Source organism: Tympanuchus pallidicinctus, unplaced genomic scaffold (assembly GCF_026119805.1).
Source record: "Tympanuchus pallidicinctus isolate F22 unplaced genomic scaffold, pur_lepc_1.0 scaffold5, whole genome shotgun sequence".
Taxonomy (NCBI): Eukaryota; Metazoa; Chordata; class Aves; order Galliformes; family Phasianidae; genus Tympanuchus; species Tympanuchus pallidicinctus.
In genome coordinates, this window is record NW_026294769.1 from 63674436 (window position 1) to 63698279 (window position 23844).

General features: G+C 43.1%; 1 long non-coding RNA gene across 3 annotated transcripts in view; it reads left to right on the forward strand.

The window, feature by feature from the left end:
* LOC128091071 (uncharacterized) overlaps positions 1 to 9732 on the forward strand; it is a 19907-nt gene extending 10175 nt beyond the window's left edge. For 2 of the 3 annotated variants that reach the window (XR_008211221.1, XR_008211222.1), the window contains exons 4-5: positions 5860 to 6247; positions 8110 to 9732. This is a non-coding gene — a long non-coding RNA (uncharacterized LOC128091071). The remainder of the gene's footprint in view (positions 1 to 5859; positions 6248 to 8109) is intronic. The other variant, XR_008211223.1, reaches the window with a different exon arrangement.
* The last annotated feature ends 14112 nt before the right edge of the window (positions 9733 to 23844 follow it).

Sequence of the window (23844 nt, forward strand, 5' to 3'; positions counted from 1 at the left end):
GCAATAGACACAACCAAGTCCATCAACATTGTTTAGTGGCCTGGATGTAATCAACCCCCCACAGAAGCCCTCTGTAAGATTCCCTTCCCTATAATGGAGTGTTATGTAGGTCCCACAAAAACAGGAGGATTTTAAAAAACTTCAACTAAAAAACTTTCAGTTGGTGGAAAGAGTCATGAAAACTCAGCTTAGAATTGTCCTCCCCACCCTCCCTCTTCTCTCTATCACATACACACACACTCACACATGAAACCACTTTTGTGGTATCTGCCATTCTGGTCGGTAGATAAATGAATCAACGTGGAGATGCGTGTTTACTGTCAATAAGGGAATGATACTCCATTCATTACAGAAAAAAAAAAACTTTTTTAAGTCTGCAAGGACACCATGGGAAAACAAGAAGGTTGACATTATAAAAGAAATGAAGCAATCAAAGAGTGTTCGTTTCAGTGACTTATGTTATTTTGTGACACTCATAATTCAGGACACAGTGTAGCTAGTCAAGCGTGATTAACTTCTTCTGGGATCTGACATTGTATTCTCTTTTGAAGCAAGAACTGGAGTCGGCAATATACAGGAGAGAAAGCTGATCAATGGAAGCGTGCCATTACCTGAAAGAATATGGTCTTTTGATTCTCCTCTGTAAATGAACAAGTGTCTTTTGTTCCCAGAACAGAACAGTGACATAAAGGGCTTTGCACAGAATACTATTCAGAAGAAATTGGCATTATATAGCATACTTGTAAGGAAAACAACAATTTGAGTAGGGGTTTCATTTATGCCCAAATCTCTACTAGAAACTCAGCAGGAAGGAAGGGAAGCACAAAAGATGCAAACAATCAGACCCTTGTTAGGTGATACAGGACCTACAGGAACATGAGAGGCTGCACTTTTACTGAAATAATGTGGTAAAATAAACAGTGTGCAATACTGGAAGATGAATGGGAAGTTAATTCTGTTAGCATTTACAATATTTCAATAGCAATATTTTCTGAACAATGGTCCCTATTGATGCTGCAAGTGCTTGCACATTGGGCCTGCTTCTTGCTCAACAGATCTGAGACTGTTTGACCGGCTGTATTCTCTAATTGGACAAGGAAGGTTTCCAAAAGTGATGAAAGGCTCTATCTCATCTGTGATGAAACTGTTTGGAACCTAACTCATGCTGATTTGTTGTTGTTACTGCTGTACTGTTGTGTTGCCTTTTTTTTTTTCTTGTAGGATATCTGGGAATATTTATTATTTTAAGTGGCACGGTAACTAGAGGCCAAAGGTTAATAACTTCAAGTCTAGTACTTCTGTATTTTATCACCAGCTAGTGCTTATCAGCATAACAAAATAAATGGTTTAACAATGGTTTAACTCTACTTGCAAACTTCCTCTGTTGCATAAAAGATCCCTGTATACCTTCTTAGCTTAGGAGAGCACTTAGCTTTGTTAAAATATTTGGAAATTAAGGGGCTAAAAAAAAGAGAGAAAAAAAAAGAAATACACTTTCAAGTGAGATAGATAATTACTTGCATAATTAAAGGATTTTCTATACATAGGTATGCCGTTCAGCAGTATGAACTCTCCATACTGTGAAACAGCATAGCTATGCCAGCAATTAATAATTTTGACTTTAAACAAGGCAGATCTTTGTCCTGGACTGTGGGCCAAGTTTAACAGCATCTGTCTGGCTTAAAGGCCAATTCTTGCACCAGTTTGCTACAAAAATAGATTTACATTAATGCTGCTATTCCTGTGCATTTGCCTATTACTGTCTGTACACAAAGCTGCCTGATTTTCTCAATGTCTTGTGCTAGAAATGGGCCCCTCCTTGGCCACAGGGACAGCAGGCTGCTGGAAACAGGCCCAGGTGCTGGGTCCTCTGTGCTGTTGAACCAGATGCGTCTGCAAAAAGTCTATGTCACAGCTAGCTTGGGATCTAAAAATTGCCATCAAAGCTCCATCCTCTTCCCTCATCCCTTCCTTCCGATGCAGCCCAGCCCTCCTTGAATTTGAAACTGTTGCCTCCAATTTCTTAGGTCTCCAGAGGCTTACACAAGCTCCTTGGAATTCAGTCCCATCTGTGGAGCTGTGTTGGTGGCTTAACCCTTGAGGGACACAGCAGGAAAAGGCACAAAATCTTAGAAGGGGATTTCTTAACTACTGGAACACTGTTCTTGAATTATGTCAAAGCAATAAAAAACCCACCAACCTAACATTTTTCCTGTCTCATTGTCATGGTCAATAACAATATCAAAACCACACCTTGTGTGAGGGCTGCTCCAAAAGAAATGCTTCACATTTTATTATGTTGGCCCACCATGTCAGAGGCAGATGTTGATGGTTTAGCAGTAGAGTATGAATTTTCCTACCAATATTCCATTACAGGTTGTAGCCAAGCAAAAGTTCTTAACTATGAGAGTTGTGAGGTGCTGGAATAGACGGCCCAGAGAGGTTGTGGTTGCCCCATCCATTGAGGTGTTCAAGGCCAGACTGGATGGGGCCCTGGGCAGCCTGGTCTAGTATTAAATGGAGAGGTTGGTGGCCCTGCCTGTGGCAGAGGGTTGGAGATACATGATCCTTGAGGTCCCTTCCAACCCTGGTCGTTCTGTGATTCTGTGATTCTGTGAACAGATGGCAGCAGAGAGGCAAACTAACAAAATGGTATTTGACATGGAAGCGTGTATGAAGAAAAGGTGCGGAAAAATTGCACCCACTGTCATTCATTGACATTTATTGAATGCTTATGGAGACCAAACAGTGTATGTCAGTCTTTCAGTTGTGGTGACAGCAGTGTGAAAGACAAGCCATATTCTAGATAGTTGCACAGCTGTCATACCTTGAAAAGAAAAGTGTCTTGATCAGCTCATCTGAGCAAATCAGTGGATTACAAACTGAGAAGTGTGTATGGTGCTGAATATCATCTTCAATTTGTTAATGATGATCATGACAACGTTGGAATATTGCAAATTTACATCAGAATGGTCACACAGATGTCCACATAGGAACAGAGAGAACAACATAGGCAAGTTTGTCAGGACCTATTTAACGATTACAAGGCTGGAGGTGACAGTTTCCTGGGTCACATAATTACCAATGCTGAGAAGTGGTGTCATCACTGAGTCTGAGTCAGAATGACAGTTCATGAAGTAAATTCCCCATTGAAGAAAAAGTTCAAGACATGTCCCTGAACAGGTAAAGTGATGTGTGTTGTCTTTTGGGATAGGAAAATGGATGAACTTTCTAGATTTCCTGGAGCCCAGAGAAACCATCAAGAGAAACCATCAACTCCGACTTCTGCATCACAATTCTGACTAAGCTGAAGGTTTGAACTTCCAGAATCAGGCCAGAGAAGAAGAAACCTTTCTCTTACAACACGATAACACCAAGCCCAGTACCAGTTTGAAGACTGTGGAGCACACTGCCAATCTGGGCTAGGCTGTTGTACCACACCCACTATATATTTTGGACTTGGCATCTTCTAATTTCCATTTGTATGGGCTGATGAGAGATGGACAGCATGGACAATATTTTCCTATCTACAACACTTCAAAGCAGCTGTGAAACAGCGGGTCACCTCCGCGAATGCAGATTTTATGAGTGTGGCATGCAGGCTCTTGATCATCGCTGGTGAAAATGCATAGCTATAGTAGTGACTATGCTGAAAAATAGTATTTTATAGCTGAGGATTTGCTCTGTCAAATAGTGTTATTATGCTCTTTATGTCTGTTGTAGTTTCCATGAAAATAAACAGGTGGAATTACTTTCAGAGCGACCTACGTATTTTAATCTTCTCTCCTTGAGCAGCATCCATCTGCATAGTCCCTTTGGAAATGTGCTGCAGTAATAACAGAGTGGGATCCAAGGCTCCAGAAGGGATGTCATGTTGGTGTGAATTAAAATCTGAAAATTAAGAGGAATACCTGTCATTTTCCACCTGTCCTGTGACTTTATCATCATCTTTATTCAGTAATACATTTTATACAGCTTTCGATTTTCAACACAATGAATGGTAGATTCTCACAAGAACCACACGAATTAGTTACAGAGATACTATTATCTCTGAGCTAGATGGAAAGAAATGATCTTATAGTGAGAGGACAGTTCTACAACCCCAGAAGATATTGCTTTGATTCAAGGATGTCTGAGACTGTGGACGAGTAATTTAATTTCCACGCTTCAGTTTCTCCATCCTATTGAAAAAGGAATCCCAATACTCATCTGCTGCAGAGGGGCATCCTGATGAGCATGGGAAGACTGTGAGGCTTTTGCAGTGAAATAAGCAAAAAACAAATAAAATGAAAATCTAATCCATGAAAAGAAATGGCAGGTGCAGAAAGGCCAAACTGTATGAAGGACTGTGAAGCAAACCATTTGCAAAGGCTGGATCAGGAAACCAGAGCTGTCATCTGCCACCCCCAGCTTGTGGCTGAAACCACACTCTACACAGCCACTAGAGAACAATATATATTTTTTTCCCCACGTGTTATTTTCACAGCATTACAGATTATACCCTACCCAGTAATAGAGCCCTCAGCCAACTGGCTTGTGACATTTTGTAGTTGGGGATGCCACAGTTAGCAAAGTGCGATTTAGTGAAGGAATGCTACCAGTTGACCTTTTGATTGAGACATCTGTCCCAGATTGCTGCATATGCTAGTCAAAAGACAGTCACATGTTTCTTTTCCTTTTTTTTCCTTCTTTTTTTTCCTTATACTGGCCAGAAAATCCTGTGGCTTCTAAAAGATTAAAACAGTGGGTTAAACACTTTGATGGGGTTGATTCTTGAGTTACAAAACCAGAAACAGGAAAGGCCCTAACTTTTTCTAAGAGTCAAAGAGATGGAAAAGACAGACTGATACAGAGAGGCAGCTCAGGTGTTAATGCTGGCCCCCCAGAGCAGTGTCCTGAGGGATTATGGAGGCCAGCCCCTGGGTTTCAGAATTCTGCCTGTGAAGGCAGCCCTGAGGCTTTCTGCAGCAGGTTCTCTGAGTTTGGTGTTGGCTCAAGTCAAAGTCAGCGACATCCTCAGGTTCCACATGCAGCAGGCATACTCTGTTTGCAGTACATGAAACTTTTAGACGAAAATTCTTTTTTTTTTTTTTTTCAAACTGCCATTTCAGGTCAGTGACCACTTCGGTTCAGCTGTACTTCCTTTTCTTTCCCTTTAAAAAGTAAAAGCATTGGGCATATGTATCTCCTGCCATGAGTTGAGGGTGTTAAATATTGCCTCAGCTGTAGTTTTGCCACAGTGTGGGCTGTGACAGTCCTCTGCTGCTCCAGGGCCCACAGTGGCAATGGGCACACTGTTTGCTCAGAAATTCAGGCACTGAGATGATCTCATACACTGCAATGGCAATGTAAAATCAGTGCCATCCTGATTTCACATCCAAGTTGTCTCTACAGTGACCCAAATCCAGCCACTGACTTTTTGCTGGATTCTAGGCAGGGCTTTGGGAGCACATCCTAAGCAAGGGTTGATGAAGAGACTGTAGGGACCTGTTCTGGAGGTCATAGGCAGAAACTGTTCAATCACAGCTTCCAGTCGTATTTGTGACCAAAAAAACCCCAATTTTGAATAAAAAGAGTACAAATTTTCAGTCGGGAAAAGAATAAATGTGATGTGTCTCAGGTGACTGAGGGCAAAACTTGAATCCCAGAAAAAATGGTCAGTTTGCAAGCAGCTTCCAGGCTCAATTGGGAGCAGATAAATTTCCTTAGAGAAGCTATTTAAGCAGTCTTTGGTAAACAACAAACAAACACTGCTGCCTGTTTGCAGAAATGTGCCTGCATTTTCATGATTATTATTATTTTTTAAATTTATTTTTTACTGTAAATGTTCACCAGAAGGTATTCTTCCTTCATTTCCAGGTTATTTTCTTTGGAGAAAATATATGTTCTCTGTGGTCACTTCAAACGTACATCAGACCAGAGATCATTCAAATGATCTTTTAATGCTTCTAAATGAAGATATAATATGACAGCTAAGAAACTCAAACGGGAAAGAAATCCATTTTTCTCCCAAAGGCTGACACACAGCTGAGACTGATTTTTCTAAGGTTTCCTCTGAACTTGTCTGAACTATTTTTTCAGACTGAAGAGTAGAACAACAGTAATAGGAATGAAGTGACATTAATAATGTAACATCAGTTCTTTTCTTCTTTCCCCTTTGCCTCAATATGCAAAGTCTGATAGTTGCTGAAATATATTCAATCCTGAGGGACAAAATGAGGACCTACAAAAAAAGCAAGGATGGTAAGTAGCTGACTAGAAATATTGACAGCGTCTGTGAATTTCTTAAACTGTTTCACATCTCAGAGTTTTCATTTCCAAAGTGGAGACAAATTATTCACTGCATCGCAGGTATTTGATTCATTGATGAGAAGATATGCAATTAAACTTATGCTAAAGCACTCCTTAGCTATAACATCTATGGTTCTTTAATTATGGGGATGGAACATGGCAATCAACTACATGAGTTAATCACTGAAAATTGCTTGTCATTCCTCATCATTTGGGAGCTCAAGCTCACAGAGTGAAAACTTGTGCTCTTTACCCAGGCAGAACTCCAAGTGAGGACAAGGTGGGCTTTGCCATATGGGTTCCAGTGGAAGTGAATGGGAGATTTGCCTCAGTTAGGAAATGAATGCATTTTGCCTCGGTTCAAACCTTTCAGTTCCCTACATCACTGTGCTAAGCCCAACAGTGAGACCTGGCTGCTGCAGGAGGATTTTGGAGCATGGCCATCCAAATTATCTGAACAGAATGACCGCTTGCTGTCTGACTGCTGAGCATTAAGTGTGTGTGAGTTCAGTATAAATTCAAGGTTTTGCTTCTGAAATGGCTAAGCACAGCATCAGACAGTATAGAGGAAGTTTCCCTTTGCCACATATGCCACACACTTTCTTTTGCATCTGAGATTCTCTTTTTACAGCCCTACCCAACAGCTTTGTCAAAATGTGAGCTGATTTTGTGCCACAGGCAAATATTTATGAAGAACAGGACTGGCAACTGAAATAATTTGTTCCATTTACCTAAACAAGTTTTTGAATCTTAAATTGCCAAGAATAAAAGAGGCTCATGCAATTAAAGAAAAACAAAAACTAGGGTAAAATGAGTAGATCAGAACAGCGATAGTTATCCTACAATGGTAAGAAAAAAAAAAAGACTATAAAAACCTTTTAAGCTTGGATTTTATTTTTTTTCATTAGCATTACTCACTGATGCTTTGTTCACTGCTGGCATTATTTGAATTTGCATTCTGTACTGAAATCAGCTTTTGTGTAGTTTTGTTTTGTTTCTTTCTTCACGCTCTCTAAGCAGAACATTCCAATAAGTTTGGGGTAAGTGATATCCCAATGTCCTTACAAGAAACAGGTAACAGCTTTCTTTAAAAAAGAGTGGAAGCCCAAAAAACAGAGTTCCTGAGATGAGGAGCAAAGTGTTAGTGTTCCTGAGAAGTGACATGCTGATCTGTCAACACTGGAGGGGCTATGATTCAGGTTGGTTCTCTGCTGTGGACCAAGAAAATATGGGTCATGTTTTGGGGTAAAGAATGCCAAAGCAGGGGACTTGACCCAGCAGCTGCACCACCTGCACTCTACTACTGCATGGTGACTACAGTCCAAGCAGTTTCAATCCTGCTTTCACCAATGATGTTTCTTCACACCATGAATTCGTCACCACACCAGCAACCATGAATGCGGTACTCAATGGTGAGGGCAGGAAGTGAAGACAGAAACCCAAAGGAGGAGCTGAGGCAAGGCTGGAGCTGCTGTGGAGCAGGCGATCTGGGGGACAGGTGGAGCAGCAGCATTGAGCTGACCCACCAGGCCTGGAGGAGAGGACAGGAGTAAAAGCATAGCTAGAGACAAAGGCTGCTCTTGTTTGAAGAGAGGAATAAATCCTGAATTGACACCTTACTGAAGTCAGGCCTGTGCTTAGCAAACTTGTGGGTATCCTGGCTCCTGAACATGGACCCTCCTTGGTGGTCTCAGTGTCAGTGTACCAACTGAGAAGGAGGAGGGTGGTGGAGAGAGTTGGCGTGGCTGCTTCCGCATTTAACCACTCTGAAGAGTTTGACAAAATTAATAGTGTTTTTTTTTCTCATTTCTTCAGCAGGTTTGGAGTCAGATTATTTCCTGTCTCCTCAGAAGACAGAACAGCTGCTGTAAAAACAAGACCGTGAGGAGACACAGCAGTGTTGCTGCCAGATAAGGATAGCATGGCTGTTCATTCCCTTCTCACTCACGCAGGACAGGGCCATCATTATCTAGTTTAAAGCAAACATGACAGACACTGCTATTATCACATCAGCAGATTGTTCAGTTATTATTGTTTGTATTGCAGGAGTGCCTGGAGGCCCAGGCTGTGTTGCAACACTTATTTGCTATGTGCGGGACATACTTTCAGGAGACCGTTCCCATCTGGAACAGCTTCTTCTGCACACACTAAGTACCAGTAAGTAAAAAGGGACTAATTACACTGTACCAGAGCAAAGGAAATGCAGTTTACCCAAAGTTGTAACTGAGAAACTCTTCTATAGAGCTGTATGGACAGCATCATTCTCAAGCCACGTGGAGAGACAGCAAAATTAATCAGCTGATGTTTTTGCATGTAGAAAGAAAAGATTGCATATGCCTGAAACAACCTGCACTAAACATGGTGATACAAGTGGCAATTCCACTTCTTCAGAAGGCAGCCTGATAATGGGAGACTTAAGAATTTTTGTACATGTCTTTGCTAATGATCCCTTTAATTACTAGCTATAAATCATATGGTATGAAAACATCACCATTCTCATTTCAAGAAGAAAGATTTTGTAATGCTTTTTCTCTGTGTAATACATATGGATTTAGGGCTCTGTGGATTAAATTTGGCAATTTCAGGCATGCAAGGTTACTAATCCGTACTTTGTCTACATAAAATCAAAAGAAGAAGCAAGGCAGCCTTGTGCCCTGGGGATGGCTGGGGAATTCCACACATGCCTGTCTTCTGTAACTCTTGTCAAGGGTGAAAACATTAATGTCAGTGTTGCAATAGTTACAGGCAGACCAAAGGGGCACACTTCAAGCAAAGCAAACGTGGTTTCATTAAGTATTTCTCTGTTTTCACTTCACAGTTATTTTTTTGACACCTCTGTTCTCCCAGTTTCCTGATGTTTTAAAGTATGTATTTGTCACATTTAATTCTGTTTTCCTGTAGTAGCTTCATCCGCAGAGACTTCTCTTGGAGAACGGCCCAGAGATTTTTCTGTTTCTTCTTACATTTCTATTTTCTCTGCATCTGCTGTTACATCATCTATATGGGTTATATACACATAATTTTAGTTTTTATGTCAAACTTTTAATGCCACAATCAGGCTGTCAAAATGACTAAGTCCTGAGGAATTTATTTAGGCAAAATTTGCACAGAATTGTCTGTGATTTCTTTAATAAGTTGAATGCTGCAATATTTCTGGTAGGTATGCCAAAATAATATAGGTATAAGAATAGAGCATTAGTAAAAATCATTTCAGGAGACAGTAAAGTAAATCACATTGTGCAGCTTTAACAAGGTCAATGATGAACTGGAAGGAAGCAAGGAATCTTGATTTTGGCTTCAGTTTTCAATTCTTGACCACGCTTCTTTGCTGTGTAATTACACTATTTACTGTTAAATTTTATTTAATATTGAACTGAGTAAATTCTATAATTACTGAATTTAATAAATTATGTAACTATTCTCCTGCATCTCATTAATAGATCCTGCAATCTTGTATCAAATACATAATTGGTGTAAGTTTCCTGTTCATATTTCAGTTTCTTTTTAAAGATCACTAGACTCCACACATGAGTACATTCATCTTTCTGTCAGCTGCTCTGCTCCCCAGCCATCACCTGTGGTTTGTGGAGCACTCAGTCCCAGGTGGTAACCAAATTGGGATTTGGTATAATTGGGTAGCAAAGCACAGGAAGAGGCAAACACAAGAAAATTATCCAAGATTTGGAGTACTCTGCAACTGTAGCAGTTGTGCAGTTGAAGATGCAGCTATTGAGTAGGAGCTGCTCAAGGGTGAGATCCTGCAGAGCCTGAAGGTTAACCGCCCATCAGTGCTGCAAGCATTTTTCTTAAGTAGTGAACTGCTTCTGAAAAATGTTTGTTTGTGTTGTTTTGGTGGTTTTTTTTTTCCACATCTCTCCCCGCTTTTCTTCCCCTCCTGTCCCCTTCTGAATCACAGAATCACAGAATTGTAGGGGTTGGAAGGGACCTCCAGAGATCATCGAGTCCAACCCCCCTGCCAAAGCAGGTTCCCTACAGCAGGTCGCACAGGTAGGCATCCAGGCAGGTCTTGAACATCTCCAGAGAAGGAGACTCCACCACCTCCCTGGGCAGCCTGTTCCAGTGCTCCGTCACCTCACTGTAAAGAAGTTCTTGCGCACATTTGTGCAGAACTTCCTATGCTGCAGTTTCCAGCCGTTTCCCCTTGTCCTGTCTCCACTCACCACTGAAAACAGTCTGGCCTCGCCATTCTGCCCCCCACACCTTAGATATTTATAGACCTGGATCAGGTCCCCTCTCAGTCTCCTTTTCTCAAGGCTGAACAGACCCAGTTCATTCAGCCTTTCCTCATAGGAGAGATGCTCCAGGCCCTTCACCATCTTTGTGGCCCTCCGTTGGACTCTTTCCAAGAGATCCTTGCCTTTTTTGTACTGGGGAGCCCAGAACTGGACGCAATCTCTCTCTCAGTGGGAATCATTTGTTTTAATTAATTCAGCAAGCTGAGAACAGATTAAGGAAACTTATGTCCCTACACCCCCAAAGTAATTGGATTAGAGGGAATTACAGATTTTGTTTTCTTGTGGAGTCTCTGCCTACCCCCCTCATTTCATCTGTGTTTAATTTAAAAAATATTTCAATTTCTTCCTCAGCTTCCTCTCATCTCTAGTTTAATTGGAGCTACTGTTAGCACACTGTGGAGTTTATAAGACAATGAGTTTAGTCAGCATTCCTGTCAGACTATTTATCCTACAGAATCACAGAATCCTCAAATGCTGAGGTTAGCAGGGACCTCTGGGTCCATCAGGGCCAACCTCTTCTCCAGCGGGGCCACCCAGAGCAGCAGATGTGGGGCCACGTCCAGGTGAATTTTTGAGATCTCCAAGGAGAAGACCACACAGCCTCTGGGCAACCTGTGCCAGTGCTCATCTGCTGAAACAATGTAGAATTGCTCCTGGTGTTCATAGACATAGAATCCGTAGAGTTGGAAGGCCATCTGAAGGCCATCTAGTCCAGCTCCCCTGCAATGAACAGGGACGTGTACAGCTAGATCAATTTGCCCAGAGCCTTATCCAGCCTCACCTTGAAAGTCTCCAAGTACATCAACCAAGGGCATCAACCACATCACTGGCAACCTGTTCCAGTGCCTCACCACCCTCTCTGCAAAATGTTTTTTCTTCAAGCTAACCTAAATCTACTCTCTTTGAGCTTGAAACCATTTTCCCTTGTTCTGTCACCGCAGACCCTGCTAAAGAGTCTGTCGCCTTCTTTCCTGTAGCTGCCCTTTAGATACTGGAAGGCTGCTCTCAGGTCACCTCAGAGTCTTCTCCAGGCTGAACAGTCCCAGCTCTCTCGGCCTGTCCTCATAGGAGGGGTGTTCCATTCCTTGAATCGTTTTTGTGTCCCTTCACTGGACACGCTCCAACATGTCTGTCTTTCCTGTACTGAGTACTCCACATCTGGACACAGTACTCCAGGTGAGGCCTCACCAGTGCAAAGTAGAGGGGCAAGCTGGCCTTTTGATGCAGCCCAGGATTCGGTTGGCTTTCTGGGCTGTAAGGGGCACATTGCTGGCTCAAGTCCAACTTCCCATCCATCAGTACCCCCAGGTCTTTTTTAGCAGGGCTGTGCTCAATCCTTTCATCCTCCAGCTTGTATTGGCAATAGGGGTTGCCTCAACCCAGGTGCAAGATCTTGCATTTGGATTTGTTGAACCTCATGAGGTTCACATGGACTCACTGCTCATCCTGCCTAGGTCCCTCTGGATGGCCTGTCCCTCTGGCGTGTCAACCACACTTCACAGCTTGGTGTCATCAGCAAACTTGCTGAGGGTGTACTTGACCCCACTGTCAATGTGTCATTGATAAAGATATTAAAGAGCATCATCCCCAGCACTGATCCCTATGGGACACCAGTTGTCACTGATCTCCATCCAGACAGAGCCATTGGCCACCACTCTCTGGATTTGATCCTGCAGACAGTTTATCTACTGAACATCAAATCCATATCTTTCCAATTTGGGGAGGGAGATGTTGGTGGCTACTGTGTCAGAGGCCTTACTGAAGTTGAGAGAGTTGACATCAGTAGCTCTTCCCTTATCAATTGATGCAGTGATACTATCACAGAATCACAGAATCACAGAATGGCTAGGATTGGAAGGGATTTCAAGGATCATGAATTTCCAACCCCCCTGCCACATGCAGGGCCACCAACCTCCCCATTCAATACTAGACCAGGCTGCCCAGGGCCCCATCCAGTCTGGCCTTGAACACCTCCAGCAACGGGGGCATCTACAACCTCTCTGGGCAGCCTGTTCCAGCACTTCACCACTCTCTCTGTAAAGAATTTCCCCTTGACAAACAACCTAAATCTTCCCTCCCTCAACTTAAAACGATTTCCCCATGTCCCGCTATTTATCTACCCTTGAAAAGAGTTCACTCCCCTCCTGTTTGTAGGCTGCTTTTAGGCATTGAAAGGCTGCAATGAGGTTACCCCCTAGCCTTCTTTTCTCTAGGCTGAACAAGCCCAGCTCCCTCAGCCTGTCTTTGTAGGGGAGGTACTCCAGGCCCCTGATCATCTTTGTGGTTCTCCTCTGGACCCTCTCCAACAGCTCCCTGTCTTTCTTGTACTGGGAACTCCAGACCTGGACTCAGTACTCCAGATGGGGCCTCACAAGAGCAGAGTAGAGGGGGACAATCACCTCCCTGTCCCTGCTGGTCACCCCTCTTCTGATGGAACCCAGGATACCATTTGCCTTCTGAGCTGCAAAGGCACACTGCTGGCTCATGTTAAGTTTTTCACCTATCAGGACCCTCAGGTCCTTCTCTGCCGGGCTGCTCTCAAGGACCACTCCTTCCAGTCTGTATGGATGCCTGGGATTCTTCTGTCCCAAGTACAAAACTTTGCACTTTGCTGTGTTGAACCTCATCAGGTTCACCTGAGCCCACCTTTCTAGCCTCTCGAGGTCCCTCTGAATGGCATCCCTTCCTTCTACCGTGTCCACTGCACCACTCAGCTTGGTGTTGTCAGCAAACTTGCGGAGGGTGCACTTGATTCCATCATCGATGTCATTGATAAAGATGTTAGAGAGCACTGGTCCCAAGACAGACCCCTGGGGGATGCTGCTCATTACCAGCCTTCACCTGGACATGGAGCCATTGATGACCACCCTCTGTCTGTGACCTCTCAACCAGTTTCTTATCCTTTGAGTGGTCCACGCATCAAATCCACATCCCTCCAATTTGGAGATAAGGATTTGGTGGGGGACCGTGTCAAAGACCTTGCTCAAGTCCAGGTAAATGACATTGGTCGCCTTCCCCATGTCCACCAGTGCCGTCACTCCATCATAGAAGGCCACCAGATTGGTCAAGCATGACCTTCCTTTGGTGAAGCCGTGCTGGCTGTCTTGGATCACACGCTCATTCCTCATGTGATCAAGCATGTGGTCCAGGATGATCTGTTCCATGATCTTCCCAGGCACAGAGGGCCTGTAGTTCCTGGGTCCTCCTTTTTCCCTTTCTTGTAAAGAGGAGTGACGCGAACCTTCCTCCAGACATCCAAGACCTCACCTGACAGCCACAACTTTTCAAATATGATGAATGGCAGCTTGGCAACCACCTCAGCCAGCTCCTTCAGAACCCTGGGATGCACGCCATCTGGCCCCATAGACTTGTACACATTCAGTCTCATAAGGCAGTCTTGGACTTGCTCTGTTCTCACAGTGGGGGGGATTTACCACCCCAGCCCACACCTAGAGGTTTAGGGATGCAGGGCTCAGGGACGTGAGAAGTACTGGCCGCCAGTGTAGACAGAGGCAAAGAACTCATTCAGTTCCTCAGCCTTCTCTTTGTCTGATGAAGCCAGTTCTCCTTTTACATTTACCAAAGGAGGTACACTCGCTTTGGCCTGTCTCTTCTGGCCAATGTACCTGTAGAAAGTCTTCCTATTGTTTTTCATGTACCACACCAAGTTCAGTTCCGCCTGCGCCTTGGCTTTCCTGATCCCACATCTGTGAGTCCAGACAGCATCCCTGTATTCTTCCCAGGTGACACAGCCTTGTTTCCAGAGCTTGTACGCACCTTTCTTCGCTCTCTGCACGCCCAGCAGGTTCTTATCGAGCATGCTGGCTTCCTACCTCCTCTTCACACTTTCTTATTCAGAGGGATGGAGAACTGCTGTGCTCTCAAGAAGGCATCCTTGAAGAGCAGCCAGCTCTCCTCAACATCTTTGCTTTTAAAGACAGCATCCCATGGGATCTCAGCCAGCCACTCCATTGAACGGCTTAAAGTTCACTCTTCCAAAGTTCGGGGTCCTGATGCCACTCTTTGCCAGGCCAGATACCTCGAGATCACGAACTCAGCCACGATGTGGTCACTGCAGCCCAGGCTGCCTCCAACCTTAACACCTTTGGTGATTTCCTCCGCATTGGTGAGCGACAGGTCCAACAACACTTCACCTCTGGTCAGTCTGTCCAGTACCTGGACAGAAAGTTATTATCAACACATTCCAGGAGCCTCCTGGTCTTAGATTCAACTTTTCAAATATCATGGAGGGTGGCTTCACAACTATATCAGACAATTCCCTCAGGACTCTGGAATGCATCTCATCAGGACCCACAGGTTTGTGGATGTTCAGGTTCCTCAGATGGTCACAAATCTGATCTTTACTTACAGTGGGAGGGATGTTGCTTCCCAGATCCTCTCCCATCAAACCAAATGTTTGAGAGCTGTGTGGTAACCAGTTATCAGAGAAGACTGAGGCAAAAAAGTTGAATACCTCAGCCTTCTCCTTGTTTGTTGTTACCAGCTTGCCTGTGTAGCTCATTAGGTGGGGTATGCTCCCTTGGACTTTCCTTTTCTGGTTGAGGTAGCCTTCCTTGTTCTTTTTGGCATCCCTTGCCATGTTCATTTCAAACTTGGCCTTGGCTTTCCAGACCCTAGCAGTTTCCTTATGCCCTTCCCATGGTATCTGTCCCTGTTCTTACTGCTTACATTTTCTTCTTGCTCTTCATTTTCATGATCAGGTCCCAGTTCAGCCACACTGGTCTCTCGCCTTCCTTTAGCTTTTGTGCCCCAAGGAAACCCTCTTTAAAGATCTGCCAGCTCTGCTCCACACTCTTGCTCATGAGAACAGTTTCCCAGGGTGTTTTACTGACTAATTCCCTGAAGAGCTGGAAGTCAGCTTTCCCAAAGTTTAGTTTTCTAATTTTACTCTTCACTTGCCTCACATCCCTCCAGAGCATAAACTAACTCATCTTGGGAGGAAACTTGAGTTCAGGGGGAACTGAAAAGAGCCTGGTTTCGGGTATTAATATGCATTGATGAGATTCCCCTCCTTAGCCTTCTCCAGGCTAAAAAGTTCCAGCTCTCTCAGCCTTTCCTCACAATACCTTCTGGGAGGTACTTGCTCTTTCAAAGAGAAAAGTTGAGGAGGGTTCTAAATTACAGATTTGCCAACCAGTGCCAATTGTGTCCTTAAAATCATATTCCAGAGTAAGCGAACTTCCTGCTGCTGGGTTGGTGCGGTTCTGCTGTCTCCTCACACAAACAAAAGCAGCAGAAAAAGAGAAAAGACAATAAAATACATAGACAGAAGGAAGTTTGCTGGTATGCTGTTTCCTACTTTCTAGGGAGAGAAATTGTGATGTGACAGTTCAGATTCAAAAGGAAAAGAAGACTGTAGCCTACAGTGTCACTACTCTTGGACACTGGCACATGATCCCTGGAAGCTACACACCACTTCCCCATCTGGGAAAGGGACAAGTTGTGGAACAAGGCTAAGTGTTGAGAAAAGTTTGTTTGCCTGGTCCTGCAATTAGTTGCATAATTTGTGGCTATTTGAAAGGCATGCTTTATGCACTGCTCTCTGCATGTTCATTTGATAATGAAGATCATTGGGCAGGGTAATTTCCCATTATCTTGGCTATTTCTCTGACTCATATTTCTTCCGTGTGTCTGCACCCACTCCATAGTACTACAAGGACAGACATTTGCTTTGGTGTGACAGGAACACACTCAAGCCAGCAGCTCTTCTGTTAGCTGTATGAAGACTTTAAACGGATCATAATCAAGTCTTCAGAGTCCAGGGGCTCAGTTTCCTAAAGTGAGACTTCAGTGTTTAAAGTTAGATACATTTAAATACATTGCTAATCGGGCACTGAAGAAGTTTTTGAGATTTTTTTTTTCCCCAGTACAATGCAAAATGAGACTCAGGGAATAGTAACCTGGAATGGAGCCCATCACATTCTCCTGTTCAGATGCTGTTCCACATTAACATGGACAATATCTGATTCACTTCTTCTTCAAGGCTTGTTCTTGTGATTCCCACCACATTTATTGGTGATAAATTATAGTAAAAATAGCCCATGAGCTTATGTTTAGTTGCTTCCTTTTTGCTAGACTAAGTTTCCTTGTATCAAATTACTTTATTTGTCTGTGATGTTTCCAGAGAGGCCTTTCCCTCATGCTTTTCCAGCAATTATACTTTCTTAGTTATAAGCAGAAGTGAAAGAGTTAAAATCTCCTCTGTATAAAACAGGATATAAATAAAAGTTGAATATTTGTTTCAGTTCTCCTGGAAAAAAAGGCAGAAAATAGTAACAAGAACTACTTTAGCTGCATGTGGCTTGTTGCCTTTTCTGGTCTTAGAGCACCATATGCCCTGAAAGCATCTTAGAGCACTACTCTCAGCGTACTACATAACTGGGAGTGGAATAAGCCACCAGTGAATGTTAATGTTTGGCTCCTGGTAATAGCCATGAAACTGAGGCAGAGCTAGAGCAGAAAGAGGACTAGCAGCTACGTTTCTGACTCCTTCATTCTCTATCATAAACTTATGTTAGCGCTTTCATTGTGAAAAAGGAACACATTGTCCATTTGAAGCACTTCATGCAGTAGAGGATAAACAGTTCTGTATTCGTAAAGGGGAAAAATGAAGGACACTTACAGATGCAGATTGATATTAAGTAATGCTCACAAAAATTTCTCAAATCTTCTGTCTCATTTTGAGTGTTTTATACCTTTGGGCACACTGTTATACACTTCTTGAAAATAAGTTTTTAAATGAGTGGGCTCAGGCTCCTAGAAAGTCTTATACTCTTAAATTTTTGGAATAAAAACATCCTGAGGTAGCCCTGCTGAGTAGTTGAGAAGAGATTGGTGCTGTCAGCACAGAAGCAGCAGCGCACATGTACCTGTTCCACATGCAGTTCCTTCATCATTCAGCCTCCAAGCCACATGAACAGTGCCATTTTCACTTGAGCAGCCTTAAAACAGAGAGAACAACTGACATAAACAGCTGGAGAACCACAGTAAAGATGTTGGAGCAAAGTTAAATTTGTAAAGATTAAGTTGAATATTGGTTTCAGAACCATATCTTTCCAACAGGCTGAGCTGCTTTTCCCGCTGTTCACATCAGATGTATAGTGGTTCTTGACAGGCTGGAGGAATTTATGGCTTGGAACCTCCATAGAGTGATTAGGGAAGGCCAGCTTTTGGGAGCTTGGATATGCTGGCCTGTTTTCTTCTCTGTAAATCACTGGGCTGGTGTTGCTGCAGTTACAGAGAAGGAGCTTTGGATCCTGGTTCCATTTCCTTCACTGAGAGCACCTGACACTCTGACTTGTCTGACTGCCTCAGCAAATGCCAGTGATATAGCCAACAAGTGGGACTTTTGGGTGAAAGGGTGCTGCTTCCCTACCTCTGAGATCACCAAGTCTCAAATGGTTGATTGCCCCAAGCTCTGTAGTTTTCATCCAGATCATTTGTCCCTACAAGAGGCTTAATTTATTGCAATTAATTTTGTACAGCTGCTGGAAGATATCAAAGTGCAGCAAGAGGGAGATGAGCAACCCCAGCCCCCCTGATGCCATCAGGGGGAAGCTGCCATCTGTCTCTCTGACTAGCTGCATTAAGTTTTTTTTTTGCCTAGAAATCTGCTGTTCTGTTTCAATCTCAGACACTGCTCTTTAAAGATGCTCTCTTTGGCAGCTGGTGGCCAACAACACTAGATCCCAGCGCCACTAAAAATACTGGGAATTGGCAGCCCTGATTTAAAGCTCACCTCTGCAGTAATGTGGAAGGGTGCTAATGGCAGATAACAGGTGGCAAGCTGGCATCGCGTGGATGCTTTAAAAGCTTCATGTACACTGCCAGGATCAGTTCTCCACTGACTTTTAGACAATATTTTCTCCAGGGCAAGGTGGTGTATGACATTGCCAGATGGGAAAAAAAACAGTCTCCAGCCATCCCACAGGAGTGACAGCCACTGTGCAACACAAGCCAGTAGCCAATCTCCCTTCCAGTGGTATCTTTGCCCCTTTATCTCAGCATTTGACTATTTGTTGACAGTTGTGTCTCAAACTGTCAGCTTTGAGGCTGGGAAACAGGAGTTATCCAGTTCTTCATTGCAAGAGCACAGGTGACTGTCTGGGTGCATCACAATGAAATAAAAATACATTTCTATTTATGCATCTGAAGAGCTGTTAATACTGACTGGGCTTTAACTGGTACAATGTTATGGACAGGAAATCCCATGAGCTTTGTCATAGAATCATATAATCACAGCATCATTAAGGTTGGAAAGGACCTCTAAGATCATCTTGGCCAACCATCAAACCACCCCCACTATGCCCACTAAACCATGTCCCTCAGTCCCACATCTACCTCCAGGGACAAAGACTCCACCACCTCCAAGGGCAAACTGTTCCAATGCCTCACCACTCTTTCCAAGAGTAATTTTTCCTAACATCCAATTAAATCCAACCTTTAAACATTTTGAGGCATTTGTGTAGCACTCAGCACTCAGAGTTCTGACATTAGGGGGCATGTAGATGACACTGCAGTGTAAATAATAAATAGCAGAAGTGCAGTGCCCCTCTGAGATTAATAGAAATGATGTAGAAGGAAAATGACTACTTCTGTGATATGATAACGTCACATCATGGGATATAGGCATTATAACTCAACAGATAGGTATCAACTGTAGACAAGAGTCATCAAGAATCAAAATGCTTGTTCTAGGATGTTTTACAGCAGTGTCTGATTGCCATAGTGTGTGTTGTGCTCTATCTAGCCAGAGGAAAAGGCCAAGCACAACTTCAGAGAGCAACAGCACTTGCTGGTGATTCTCTCTTCCTCATTGAGATGCTAATAACTCTCAGTGTACTTTAGGTTGTAGGGTTTAACATAGACAAGAAAGTTAGGGGCACATGTGTTTGGTTTTCCCTTCGAACTGGCATAAAAAACATTGGAAGGGGAGGGACCTTTTGAGCTTCAGGGTCCAGTCCAGTCCACTCCAGCTGCCAGCTATTATTTTAGGTGATCTGCTCCTTAGTGGATCAAAGCCCTTTCTTGGAATTTTTATCTCTGTCATCTCTTTTTGGGGTTGTTTCATATCCCCACTTCTTTAATGAGTAAAGTCCTCTGTCTAATTTCCAGCTTAAATTTATTAATGGGCAGACAGTTCATAACCATTTGCTCTTCTGCCAACATATTCTTGTAATTAAATAGCTTTTTCTCTCCACTCGTAATTAACCTCCTGATATATTTATACAGAGCAATCATATAATTTCTCTGTCTCCATTTGGCCAATCTTTTCTAGATCCCCTGGTACTGCAGTTAACAGATGCATAAAAAGATCTAGGTCCTATGGGAGAAGACACTGCCCAGCTCTCTAATGGAAAGCTGAAGGGCTGGATTGTAGGAAGGAGCATAAATTACCCATCTACTGAGTCTCCATGCAAAAAATGTGGGATTCTGGGTTTGGAGATTAAAATTCATGTTTATCCAATGCCAGGAACTGGTAAGAAATTTCCACAACTGGAGGAACAAGGACTTCTGCAGAGCTCTCTGCAGATGTGGTACTATAAGCTCCCCTCCTGGAAATTTCATTTACCTCATATCTGCAGGTTTGTGTTTGTCACTGCAGAGCCTGTTTGAAGGAAGATATTCTTTGAGGGATCCTGTCTTCCTAAGATTGTGTTCACCATGCCAAGACTTATTAAATGGGTATTTCTTGGATGATGGCTTTTCCTGGATTGTGTGGTTGGCTGGTGTGCACAGATAAGGTAATCACCGCTGCCATTGCAAGGGAAAACAAAACTGCTGTAAAGAAGGAAGACTGGAAATCTACTGTCTATTATTGTTCATGTTTGTTAGTGTAGCAGCTGATTCACTTTTTGCTGACTGCTTCTGGGAGACAGCTCAGTGCTGGAGCTGTTGCTCCAAATCCCTTAGCTATGGACTGCACATCTGATTGGCCCAACGCTGGAGCCAAACTAAACTCTGGCAAAAAAAAAAGAACAAACATAATACCCAGCTGAGCAGGTTTTGCAGAAGTAAATCCATCCACCTTTCCTTTTCATTATCCCTTCTCTGTGTGTAATCCAGTATTTTTCAGCAATGAAACGGATTGTTTGCTGGCTGAGGACAGTGCTTTGCTAAGGAAGGTCAGCTAGGCATGGAAGAGTGTGCTACGTGCTCCAGTGTGCCCTGGGGAGTGGGCAGGGTGAATCCCACTGTCCTGAAGCACAGGCATAAAAACTGTTTATTCCATGAGGTCTTCAGGTTGCCAATTGCACAGATGGGAAAGGGATGAGCATTGCAGGACTGTGAAGCAATAGAAAACTGCCTCTGTTCCTCTATTCTGAACTTTTCTATCTATTTAAGGCTTCAGCATCCAACAAATCAGCACTGTACAGTCTCACTGTTTGTATCTGTTTCCGCACTAACACCTACCAGCCATTCAGTTTCCTTTCCAAAGGCTCCCATATGCAAAGACTTTCTGTGCCACACCCACAAGGCATGAGTTTTTCTGGCTAAGATTAGTGTTGCTTTCCTACAGCAAATGCTGTGCAGACTCATCTAAGAAAATAAATGTTGAAAACTCTGTGACCCTCATGATTTTCCATTTGTATCTGTCCCTTTCTTCAAATCATTCCCTTTCTGTCTCACTGTTGCACAAGAAGCATCTGAGAAAGTAGAAAGCAGTTTGGCAGCCTTTATACCAACATCCAGCACTTCTGGTCATGGAGGGAGGTGGTTTGCATGTGGTATTGATGACGTTATGCCAAGGATGTATTCACTGTGCTCTTGTGAGCAGATGTTCTTAAATCAGCCTATATTCTACTGGGAAATACTTACCTTGGCTCTCAGCAGGACTGCACCCAGGATTAGCTCAGTTTTCAGTAAAAGGTGCACTGCCAAGAACAATAGTGGCAGGAGTGGTGATGGTGGACAGTGAGGATCATCTCCTGATAGCGAAGTGCTCATCCAAGTGGGCACCAGAAAAATTCCCAGCCCTTGCAGTACTCAGCAGGGCTACTTTCTCCACATCCTCCCTTTCTCTTCATAGTCTGGGAATTAGCTCTGCTGTCACTAATAAAATAAATTTTGGAGCTCTGTTGAGGATAAAGTCAGTACGTCTTTATGTTTATGGTTGGGAAAATTTAGCTATTGCTACATGGCTGTAAAACTGAGTGTCCTAGCATGGTCAGGAGAAGGATTTAACATAGATCTTACTTGAGAAAGGGTGGAACCCCTGGAAGATGAGGTAAAATGACATATCCTTGCAATGAACATGACATGTCTTTTCTGTTGAATTTTTTCTGTGGGCCAAATCAGCTAAATATCAGCGTTTGCATGACTAGATCATCACAAGAGCAGCAGAACTAATGGCAAAAATTGTTAGGTAAGTGCTTATTTTTTGAAGCTGTGGGAATCGCCCAGTTTCTGAAAGCAACTAAGGTCACAGCACAGTCATATAAATGGTGTAATTAATGAGGTTTCTCTCCTCTCTCTGGTTGCTCAGTAATTATCCAGAACTTGCCAGAAGCTTAACAATGTTGGGACCTTTCCCCCTCTATCAAATTTGGCTGCTGTGAGCCAGAAGATTCATAAATTATTTGGGAGGAGCTGAGAGTTTTCAACAAACACAAAACAATGACACAATTCAGCTGGAAATTGGGCCAGAAAAGCGCTGAGTTAGGATCAGGAATTATGCCAACTCAGCAATGATGTTCATGATCATGGTTGGTCCCAGATGAAAAAACACAGGTGTGGTCTCTGACATGCAAATGGCCCCAGAGAGGGGGAAAAGAAAACTCACAAACAGCTAAAGCAGTGCAGAGCTCTCCTCCAAAGCCTGCATAGCTACCTCAGCCACTCTAATGAAGATATCTCCTACTATCATAGATGGCCTTAGATCTGATCTCTGATCATAATGGATAAGCAAAGGAAGAGTGATTTGCAGTAAGTTCTTCAAAATACACTAATACCTTCTAGGCTTTGCTAGTCTCTGCATGCTGTATAGGATCAGAGAACTTAGCATAACTTCTCTCTTGTGAAGTTGGATTCTCCAGTTATGCTTCACTTTTTTTTCTTTTCACTTGTGTAGTTTTATAACCCCATGTTACAAATGGCCACGTCACTCCTTGTGGTGAATGTTCTTCTGTGCCATCTGCTTGTTTCAAGTGAGAAGCAACTCTGAGGATCTAAAAATTATGGTTAAGGCTGGGCAGCTCTGTGATGTCATTTTACCTCTCTACAGATTGTCTGTGCCCTCTTATATCTGATGTCCTTGTTTCACATGGCTACTTAGAATAACTCTGTACGGACTATCTAGTAAATGACCTTTGAACAAATTATATAAAGAAGTAAAATGTCTTTATTTTTTCCCTAGTAGCTTTAAACATTTTCATTCAGCTGTAAACTTCCCTATTTTTAAATAGTTGTAAACTTGCAAGTCTTTTTCACACACAAAGATTCAATTTTACAATACAAATTTTATTGTGTTTGTTTTTTCCCTTTCATTTAATTCTCCAGTGGTCTATATTAAAACATTTCCTAAACTTGAATACAGAGGCTGATACTTTACTGCTCCCCTTTTCTCTTCCCAGTGAACGCACACATTGCCAATAGTTTCAGAGTGATGCTCAAGGTTGCAAGATCATTAGTGAAGCCTCCAGAGGCTGCTGTACCTGTGAGCATCTGCTGGGTCATCATACACCTCATGAGAACATCTCACAGCGGCTCCTCTGCTGGCTTCATCTTCTCAGCTTGGAGCATTTTGAGAAATGCCAGCTGAGATACAGCCCCTCTCACTGAGCAGCAGGTGACAAAAGATTGTCTTGTTGTCCTTTAATCTTCCTATCCTGAGAATGACTCTGTAATGGGTTGTCCTCAACAAGCACAAGCACAACCCATTGACGCTGAATGTAAAGTAGAGATATTAATATGTATAATTTGCATGTAGGTATTCAAATACAAATCAGTTCTCCATAGTTTAAGAGTCATGTCTTCATGATGAGCTCTGCTGTTTATCACCATTGTCTTACTAATGGGCTGGTAAATTTAGCTCTTCTAAAAACATACTTCATTCTCTGCGCACGCAACTGCAGCTACATGCCATTTTATAAGGAAGACAGCACGATTTGATACAGAATTTTAAAGCTTGCCACTTAATGTCAAAAATTCATTTGCAGGGTCCATTCAAAAAGCCTTTGGGAGGAGAAGGAAGCAGGAAGCTTCTGTAAGTGCCCAGTGGATCTCAGTCCTGCACACATCCTTCCCTGATATGGCATGCAGAAAGAGGGACACAGAA